The sequence below is a fragment of the Microcaecilia unicolor genome, chromosome 5 (assembly GCF_901765095.1).
Source record: "Microcaecilia unicolor chromosome 5, aMicUni1.1, whole genome shotgun sequence".
NCBI lineage: Eukaryota > Metazoa > Chordata > Amphibia > Gymnophiona > Siphonopidae > Microcaecilia > Microcaecilia unicolor.
The window spans coordinates 137,300,507-137,310,497 of NC_044035.1; positions in this window are offsets into that span (position 1 = coordinate 137,300,507).

Sequence of the window (9,991 nt, forward strand, 5' to 3'; positions counted from 1 at the left end):
GTGGCCTGCTGACATATTTTGGTGGCAGTGGTGGGATTCTGTTGAACTACCAGGTGCAGGAGACTTGGGGAATTCCGGACAGTCGTTGGCAGGATGTAGGTCAGGAGGCCGCAAGGGTTCCAGCAGCCCATCCAAGGGGCCAATGCAGCTAAAGGCGAAATACTTTCCTGTTTCTGGTAAGCATGTAAGTAAGCAGTTGAGGATTCTCAGGTGTTTACCTGGGCTTGGAAAAAAAAATAAAGGGAAACATTTTTTTTTGGACGGCCATACTTGGTGTGTTTCTTGTGTTTCCCTTTTCAGGGGCCGCTGGAAGGTGGTCATTATGGATCCTAAGGAGCTGTTCGCCTTCATGACTCATTAGTTCCAGAAGCAACAGGAGCTGGCCCAGAGGTTGATGGAAGAGTCCTTGGCAGCCACGCAGGTGCAGCAGTAGCCCTTATTGGACTTATTCCAAGACTTCTTGAGAGGAGGTGGGGCCGCCCAGGCAGAGGGTATGACCTCAGCCCCGATGAGTTCAGAGGGACCATCTGTGGCGGTAGGACCTTTAAATATTAACTGGCTCTCATGGGGCAAGCTTGCGGACAATGATGATATAGAGGACTATTTGGGTGCTTTTGAAAGGGTGGTCACGGCTGCAGGGTGGCCCCGGAGCAGTGGGCCATTCGCTTAGCCCCTTCCTTGTCTGGGGAGGCTCTAGCGACTTTCCGGAGCCTTCCCTCATTAGAGGTAAGGGATTATGCTAAGTTAAAAGGGGCAATCCTGGACCAGTATGGGCTGAGCAGGCAAACCTATAGGAGGAAATTTAGGGAGTTACGGTGGGCGGAGGGTGAGACACCCAGGGCCTTGGCCAAGAAATTAGGGTATCTGGCAGGGAAGTGGTTAGAGTCAGAGAGGAAAATGGTTCCCCAGATAACGCAGAAATTAATCCTGGAACAGTACTTAGAGGCCCTACCTACCGGATTAAGGGTGGATCTGGTACGGAGGGGCTGTAAAACTTTAGAAGACGCTATAGGAAGTATGGAATGCTATCTGGAATCTCGGCACCATGGGAAGGTGAGGAAGGGACCCCAAGGAGGTGAGCGTAGCTGGAGCTCCCGGGCGGTGCCGTTGGGTCCCCAACAGGAGGAAGGGGAGAGAGGAAGCTTTGTTACAGGTGCGAGAAGGGGCATTGGCACAAGGACTGTTATGGGAGGGTGGGCCTCACCTCTCACACCAGTCAGCAGGTGGCTTCCCAATATACCCAAAGGGTAGAGGTGGAGGGGATCGCTGTGGAGGGTCTGCTGGATTCAGGAGCTGATCAGACAATGTTGTCTCGGGGATTGTGAAAGCAAGTTAGGGACGGAAACTAAATCCTATAAAGGGGAGGTAGCGATTCAGTGCATACATGGTGCTATGCTCTGCATAAGGTCAGGATAAAGGGGCCCAAGGGGAGTAATTGGGTAGCAGTGGCAGTCCTTCCCCGGCTTCTTCGGGAGCTTATATTGGGCAGGGACTGGCCCCATTTTCCTCAGTGTCTAAAAGAAAAGGAGGCCTAGTAACCACCAGGGCTCAAGAGCGGGAAACTGAAACTTCCGTATCTCAGCTATTTCCCTTTCATGTAGATATTCTGGCTTCTCCCGGGAAAACAAGGAAGGAGCAAGTGCTTAAAAGGAATACCCAGAGGGCCCGGAGACAGGCTATGGGGGAAGCAGAAGAGAAAGGTGAGCTCCCTACTGACCCGGATACTCTCAGGGGGCAGCTCCCATATTTCTTGAGGGAGCAAGATTCAGACCCATCTCTAACATATGCATGGGAGCAAGCCAAGAGGGAAGAGGCGTCAAGTGTCAGGTTCTCAAGTCAGAAACTAGGTTCGTGAGCCCTTGGGCCACTGCCGTGGAGCAGCAGTGGCAGGCAAAACCACCCCACGCCAGAGACAAGGCAGAACTCTGACAGGAACAGCTAGACTTCACCGCCGTTCCTCAGGAGTTGAGCCCCTGGGTGTAGGTGGCCGGCAGGACTTACCGGACAGGGCAGGAACTAGATACCAACTCGGCTGAACAGGGACTGAGGGTCAGAGGGGAAAGGAATATACAGGGGCAGCAAGGCAGGAACTGGGCTAGGACACAGACAGACAATACAACACTAGGCAGGAAGTGGACAGGCTAAAGGACAAGAACTGAAAGCTGCCAGGCAGCCACAGCAACAGGGTACAAATACTGACAGAGACAGGACTAAAAGCCGCAGAGTAGCCACTAAGCAAGAGACACAGACAAACAGAAAGTAGACCAGGAATACAAACCAAAACAGAAACAAGACTAAGAAATAATTAATAAACCTAAGCTAAACTACACACAGACTAACTAGAATCAGACAAGAAACTATACAAGAAACCAGACTAGGCAGAAGTGCAACAAAGCACCAGCAAACCAGGGATCTTAGACGATGCAAAGGAAAACACAGACGTTTCCAGGTGATTAATAAAGCCCATCAGCTGCTGAAGTTCAAGCTGCAGGAATCACAAGGCAGCTACGGGTGCTGTTCATGCACAAACAAGAGAAGCAAGTCTGGCAGCTCAGAAGATCCGGGCCAGACTGGGCTGAAGTCTGGAACGGGTGACAGTTCATAGCAGCCACTGGTTCTGGCCACCAGAGGGCGAGGTGAGCACAGACAAGGAAACGGTCACAAACGTGACAACAAGCTATCCCCAATTCACAGGAGAAGGGCTTGCTATTCCGGTTGGCCCAGGGAGGAGGAGGAGAGGGATATAGGAAACAATTGGTGGTTCCTAGGGGCTTCCGGCTGCTGGTTATGAGACTGGCTCATGACCACCCTCTAGGGGGACATAAAGGGGGGCAAAATACCCTAATGCAGGTATTTTTATTGGCCCGGGGTGTATAAAGAAGTGGAAAAATATTGTAAATCCTGTGCTAATTGCCAAAGGGTATCTAAGCAAGATCCAGGGCGCTTTCCTTTGTGCCCCCTTCCGCGTATAGGCCAGCCCATGGGGCGGGTAGCGATGGATATTGTCGGGCCCCTTATCATGTCCAGTAGGGGATACACCTATATGTTAGTGGTGGTGGATATGGCCTCTAGATTTCCCTGGGCAATGCCACTACGTAACATCTCGGCTAAAGCCATAGCGGCGGAATTGTTGCGTACATTTTGTGAGGTGGGGTTTCCCGGAGAAGTCCTGACAGATAGGGGTACTAACTTCCTGTCAAGTACTCTAACCCAAGTATGGGAGGTGTTTGACATCAAACATATCTGCACAGAAGCCTACCATCACCAAACTAATGGCTTAGTAGAACGCTTCAATAAGAATTTGAAAGCTCTTCTATGGAGGGGGTTGGGTTCTAATTATGAGAAATGGGATCAACTTTTGCCCTTTGTCCTCTACATATGTAGGGAGAATGTTCAGGCATCCTTGGGGGTCTCACCTTTTGAGCTAATGTACGGGTGGGTTCCTAGGGGTGTTTTGGATATTCTTAAGGAACAGTGGGTGGCCCGTGACCCTGAGGATAGGACAGGCGTGTCTTTTCTATACGATTTGAGGGAACGTCTACGAAGATTGGGGAAATATTCCCAGGAGTGGCTCAAAGATAGCCAGGAAAATCAAAAGACCTATTATGATCGAGGAGCTAAGAGGAGGGAATACTACATAGGGGACAAGGTCCTCATTATGATACCGGATTCCCTGCATAAATTTACCAGAAGGTGGAGGGGACCTTGGACAGTTCAGGATCTAAAATGGGAGAAAACCTTACAGGCCCATGACTCTAACCTGAACTCCAGTGTGACTGCAGAACTCATGATATGTTGTGACACTTACATGCAGCAGAATGAGGAACGGGCGAGGATGGAAAAACAGAGTAACATGGTTTAGCAACGTGGTGGTCACAGATGTTTTAGTGAAAAATAGAACAAGATAACTCCTCAGGAAAATGACCTAACTTTCTAAGAAAAGTTAGTCCATTATATTATTAATATTTCTAAGTAAATAATAGCTGTTAGCATTTCCAAGAACTAACCAACTCATTACCATAGCCAATCAGTGTTAACCATTACATCACCATAGATTCAATAAGGTGTAATTACTGTCATATTACCTGTATCCTGAATGGGCATATAAAAATGAGTGTACTTCCTACTTCAATAGAGAGACAGTCACAGCCAGTACCTTTGTGCAAGCAGGGCTGCTCTCCCATGAGAAACCAATCAGTTGTATCAACATTGGCAAGTAATAATAAAAGAATTGTCTTTCTTATAAGGAATAAATCCTATTGCTTTCTCATAAGTAGCCTTGGGTTTTTTTATATCTGCAAATTGGCTTTGGCTGGTAATTTGGGGTGGGGGTGAAAAAGACCCTAAATAAAACATTAGAGACTCAGACCCAGAGAACACCTATGTGTAACTGTGGTACTGTACTCCCATAAGCAATTAATTGTACATATACTTGGAGAATAATAAATAAAAGTATTTGATTGCTTATATATTCTTTGGAGTCTCAGATACAGCAGTACTTTTGTATAGCAATGTTTCATACTCCCAGTGAGATATGACTGATCTGATAATTGTACTTCTACTTGGTAAGAAATAAGGTATCTAATTTCCTAACTGATGCAGCCTTGGGTGATTTATTTCTTCCTAGGTATTGGTGGGTGGACCACCATATTGGGAGGGATAAATTCACCCTAAATAATTCAAAATGCATTTTATAGTGCTTAAAAAACAAGAGGTCATACGGCAGGTGAAAGGAATGTTAGACTTCGGGTAATTGAGGAGACCTATAGCCCTTGGTCGAGTCCGGTGGTGCTGGTTCCCAAGGCAGATGGAACCTGGAGGTTTTGCATAGGCTTACACCAAGTGAACACCCTGGCAGCACCTGATGCCTATCCAATGCCGTGGATAGATGAGTTGTTGGATAGGTTGGGTACAGCACAGTGTCTGTCTACCCTAGACTTGACCAAGGGCTACTGGCAGATCCCTCTTTCAGACAAGGCACGGCTGAAAATGGTGTTCAGCACTCCACTTGGCTTATACCAGTTCAAGCGTATGCCTTTCGGGCTTTATTTGGCGGCGGTTAGCTGCCAACGCCTCTTTGGGTACTGCAGCCTCATTAAGAATACACTGTGGCGTATATGGATGATGTGGTAATCCACAGTCCAGATTGGGGCATTCATATGACTCAGATAAGACAGATTCTTACCTCCTTCCGGAGAACGGGGCTCACTCTAAATCACCAGAAATGTCCCTTTGCACAAAGGGAGGTCAAATATCTGGGGTATCAGGTGGGGAATGGAGAAGTAAGACCTTTGGTGGATAAGGTCCAGAGCATTAAGGAGTTCCCTTGTCCTTCAACAAAAAAAGAGTTAAGGGTCTTCCTGGGGTTAATTGGGTACTATAGGCGATTTATTCCTCATTTCGCAACCCTGTCGACCCCTCTGACCAACATGTTGAAGAACAAGAAGCCCAATCAGTTGCGGTGAGAGGGAGAGAAGGAGGCATTCAAGAAGCTTCAGGTAGCCCTGTGCGAGGAGCCGGTGTTAAGAGCTGTAGACTTCGATAAGCCTTTTATTTTACAATCAGATGTCTCAGGCGTGTGCTGTCCTAGATGCATGGGGGGTGGGGTGGGGGTGGGGGGGAAGAACATCCAATTATGTACCTCAGTCGTAAGTTGCTTCCACACGAGGAACATTATGCCACTATTGAAAAGAGTGCTTGACCATAAAATGGGCCATACAAACCTGCCAATATTATTTAGAGGGGCACCCATTCAGACTGGTGACAGACCATGCCCCCCTGAAATGGCTGACACAAATAAAGAATAATAACGCCAGGTTGATGCGCTGGTACCTAGCCTTACAGCCATTCCAATATGAGGTGGACCATCAGGCAGGGAAGCTCTTAGGAAATGTGGATGCATTATCTAGGATTGCCAACCCACACTCGGTTGAAATCTTTGAGTATGGGTCTGGGAATCACTTAAGGGGGAGGGTATGTGAGGAACCCCTGAGGGTCAGGGAAGAAGATATCCGGGAGAGGAGCAAGATGGGAAGGTTTCATACCCGGGATTCCAACTACAAGTCCCATGCTGGGGAAGCAGTGAGTGATTTAAACTGTGTCCAGAAGGGGAAGCCATGAGTGATTTAAACTGTGTCCAGAAGGGCAAGCCGTGATTTAAACTGTGTCCAGAAGGGGAAGCCGTGAGTGATTTAAACTGTGTCCAGAAGGGGAAGCAGCGAGTGATTTAAACTATGTCCAGAACGGGAAGCAGCGAGTGATTTAAACTGTGTCCAGAAGGGGAAGCAGTGAGTGATTTAAACTATGTCCAGACCGGGAAGCAGCGAGTGATTTAAACTATATCCAGAAGGGGAAGGAGTGATTTAAACTGTGACCAGAAGTGGTGTCATGCTGGGGAAGCAGTGAATGATTTAAACTGTATCCAGAAACTGTGGCCGGCAGGGGGGGGGGGGGGGGGGGGGGAGGGAGGAACAAGGGGTGATATGTGCTGTAATCAAAGACTGTGTCTGGAAGAGGAAATGTCTTGGCCTTGCTGATGGAATAAAGCGGTTTTAAGCATATTTTTGGAGTCTGCTTCTGGGAGTGCTGTGTCCAGGGAAGGGCCCTTCAAGGGTCAGCTGAGTTCATACCTGCAGGAAGGCCTGAAGGTGGTGGCCTGCTGACAATATATGTATACATATTTTTTTTATGTCCACATAGATAATACACAGCAGAGGAGTTTGGCTACAATTTAACTGCTCTAGGAAAGTATACTACAAAATTCCTAGATATGTTTTTTCAGCTATATATGTTTTTAATTTTTATTATTGTTGTCAATTTTAACAATTACTTTGGATTTATAACTTATTTATTGGTTTTACATTTATTTCATTTTTTATTGTACATTTTTCTGGATTTATAATTTGTAGTTATATTTTTTGTTTTTGTTTATTTATCCGTTTATAGACCCCTGACGTAGGCTGGTAGGGCCGAAACACGACTCGTGTCGGGTCGCCTTTTATCATTTTGAATAAAGGAGTTTCTGTGAACACCATCTGTGAGAGGTTATTATTTTTTCTCCACTTGTCTTCACTGAGGCTTCACCTTGCCCAGATCCTACACCAAGTTCTCTAAGTACTCTTCAAAGAGAAGGACATCCACAAAAGGGCAATTTACTGAGTTGTGCCTTGGAGGCTGCATCTGGTACCACGTTGTAGAGCCACAGCAACCTCTGGGTTTCTACCATCAATGCAACCAACTGGATGAACCCCTTCCCTCGTTGGCTGAGGCCATGTACGGCCCCTTTCCAGTTAGTCTAGCAAGCTAGAGTATGTAGCCTGAAGCTCAAGGCAGATTACACTACTGAATCTACTGGGATAAGGATCTCTTAATTCAAATTGCAGGAGCAAAACAGACCATACATCAGCCCCAGGGACAGAGGCTGATGGCTGAAATCAAACCTCCCTCATCTACCTACAGCTCCTACAATAATCACCCAAACTGTAAAGTGGGCTCACGTCTATTTTATAAAATAAAATACACAAGTATACAGAGGCTCCACCCAAATGCAGACCTCAGGAGCCAACTACAGGTAAATCTCTTGAAAGTAAATATTCTCTGGCAAAAGGTAAATGACGGATATAGTGGGATCTTCGGGATACTCCCGGATTCAATTAAAAACACCGTTAAAAAGTTCATGTTTTCTTTGCCCAGTCGTTTAGATACGGACGTTTTACATATATCCACCAAAAAATATTGTTTTTAAAAGAAGACTGTTGCTATATTCAACGATGAAGATTATTCTCCTGGACCCTCGTATTCGCATAGCAATCTTATCCTCCTTAAAAGTTGCGAGGCCCCGTTGTGCAACGGTCACGTTACGTCACAGGGGGCGTGACTTAGCAGAATCTAGCGTTCTCGATGTAATAAAAGTTTAGTGACAGAAGGAGCGCTTCTTTGTTTTGACGGCTGCTGCTGCTTACAGTATGCAGTGATCACTAGCCATAACCCAGCACTGCGGTTCTCTATTCTCCTCTTTACGTGGTGAATCTTCAAGGAGACTAAACAAAGGAGGTGTAATAGACTGAAGTGGAAGTGAGCCTGAGCCTATCTAGCTCACTGTAAGTAAGGAAGCCATTTGGTTAATCTCAGTTTCCACTGCCCCACGCAGCTGTCACTGTCATTCACTCAAAACACAGCAAGCAAACCTATGAGCTGCTGCATCCACGTTGTCGTTCTTTGTTTGTCCATCTGTAACAAGACAAACACTGTTTTTGGTGGATAGGCAGTGCCTTGCAAGGTGGAGGAGAAAAGACATAATTGAATATCACTAAAACAACTTCAAAAATTATTGTACCTAGTAGAAACAGCAATTATAAATTCTGTAGTTTGTGCTCATTTTTCTTCACTGTTATTCTATACAATTCAGATGGCCAGATTTCAGTGAGAATATCCTGTTTCCTGATAGATTCATCTTAACTGTTGTAGTAATCTGCTTTGGGAAGTCTGGTGTTTATAAAGACGATGGAATATATTTAAATTAAATGGAAGTAGAATTACACTCTCCTTTCATTGGAGCAAATGGAATCACATATTCACCTGTTTTGTAGAAGTTTATATTTTAGATATACAAATGGATTATTCTGTTTTGAACACGTTTCAGGGCAAGTGGTTTTATAAGTCCAAATAAAAATGCATATTTTGTTTCATGCAGATCTTTGTTTAAGCATAACTACATGGGCTAGAAGCCCCTAATGCAGTCCATTGGTTTTCTTATATTTTGTTCATGTGATGACTTATACTGTGCCAAAGAGATAAGAGTTGAGGTTAAATGAGGGGGCATGGGATAAGCTTATCTGGTCCACAGGATACGGTATGACTATAAAGTTGAAGCCAGTCCCGCTGCAGCAGCCATCTCCATTTGTCAAAAACAATAGCAAAGTAGATTTGCATTCTCTCTTGTTGGGGTGGGGGGGGGGGGCGATCTAAGAGCAGTTGTGGGGGCTGGTGGAATTTTCAAGGGTCTGTGAAGGGGGTGGGGGAGGTTATTTTCCAAAATATATTTGTCAGTACTCCAGAAGCTGCTTTGTTATTGCCAGTGCTCTATTGTGCTTTTCATTGCAGTGCTAGATGCCTACCGTTTTCTTCATGATGACAATAAACATAGTTCTCTATAAAAATACTTGCAAAAGTTTTAATGCCTATGTGTCTTTTTTTTTTTTAATTTGACAGAAATGTCATTTATTAACATATAACAAAGTTTTAAATCAGCAAAACAGCATTAGAAATTATTGTACCTGCTAGACACAGCAGAAACTGTCTTTGCAAATGTCCAAAACTTTCTGGAAGGGCTACTTACACCTCAATTCAGTTGTTTCTCATCAGAAGGGCTGAATACACCAGGATCCTGGTCTATTTTCGATCTGAAGGGATGAATACACCAGGATCCGAACTGGTGCAAAGCTCATGGTAAGAATTATGACCAGAGTTTGCATTTGCTCCATATGACCATGGCAGAAACCTCTCTGATAAGGCAAAAATAATACTGTCAAGTTTGTTCCACAGAAAAGTTCACAAACACAGTACAGACCAGCTAAAAAAATTAAGCTACATCATTTTGATCCTGCAGTTTCTTCCTGCTTCTTTTGGCTTCCTGTTCAAAGAGAACTAGGGCTGCAATTCAGTATCATGATTTTTCATGCACAAAGGTGAATAAGGGGGATATTCATCGACCTTCACTATGTGTAACAGATGTTATTTCACCACACATTTAGAGGGTACATGCCTCATCAAGAAGTGATGCTTTTGTCAGCAGGTGTAGCTAGGAGCATGGTCTGGGAAGAACACGTGTGAAGTTCACAAGAACAAGCAATTATAAAATCCTTTGATCAGTCTCCGTACTGGTGAACTTTATGTGCACACTTAAGCATTGCCCTGCTTGCCTTTGGCAAAAAAGTGAGGTTATTTGCCTGTAACACGTGTTCTCTGTAGACAATAGGGGACTGCAGACACA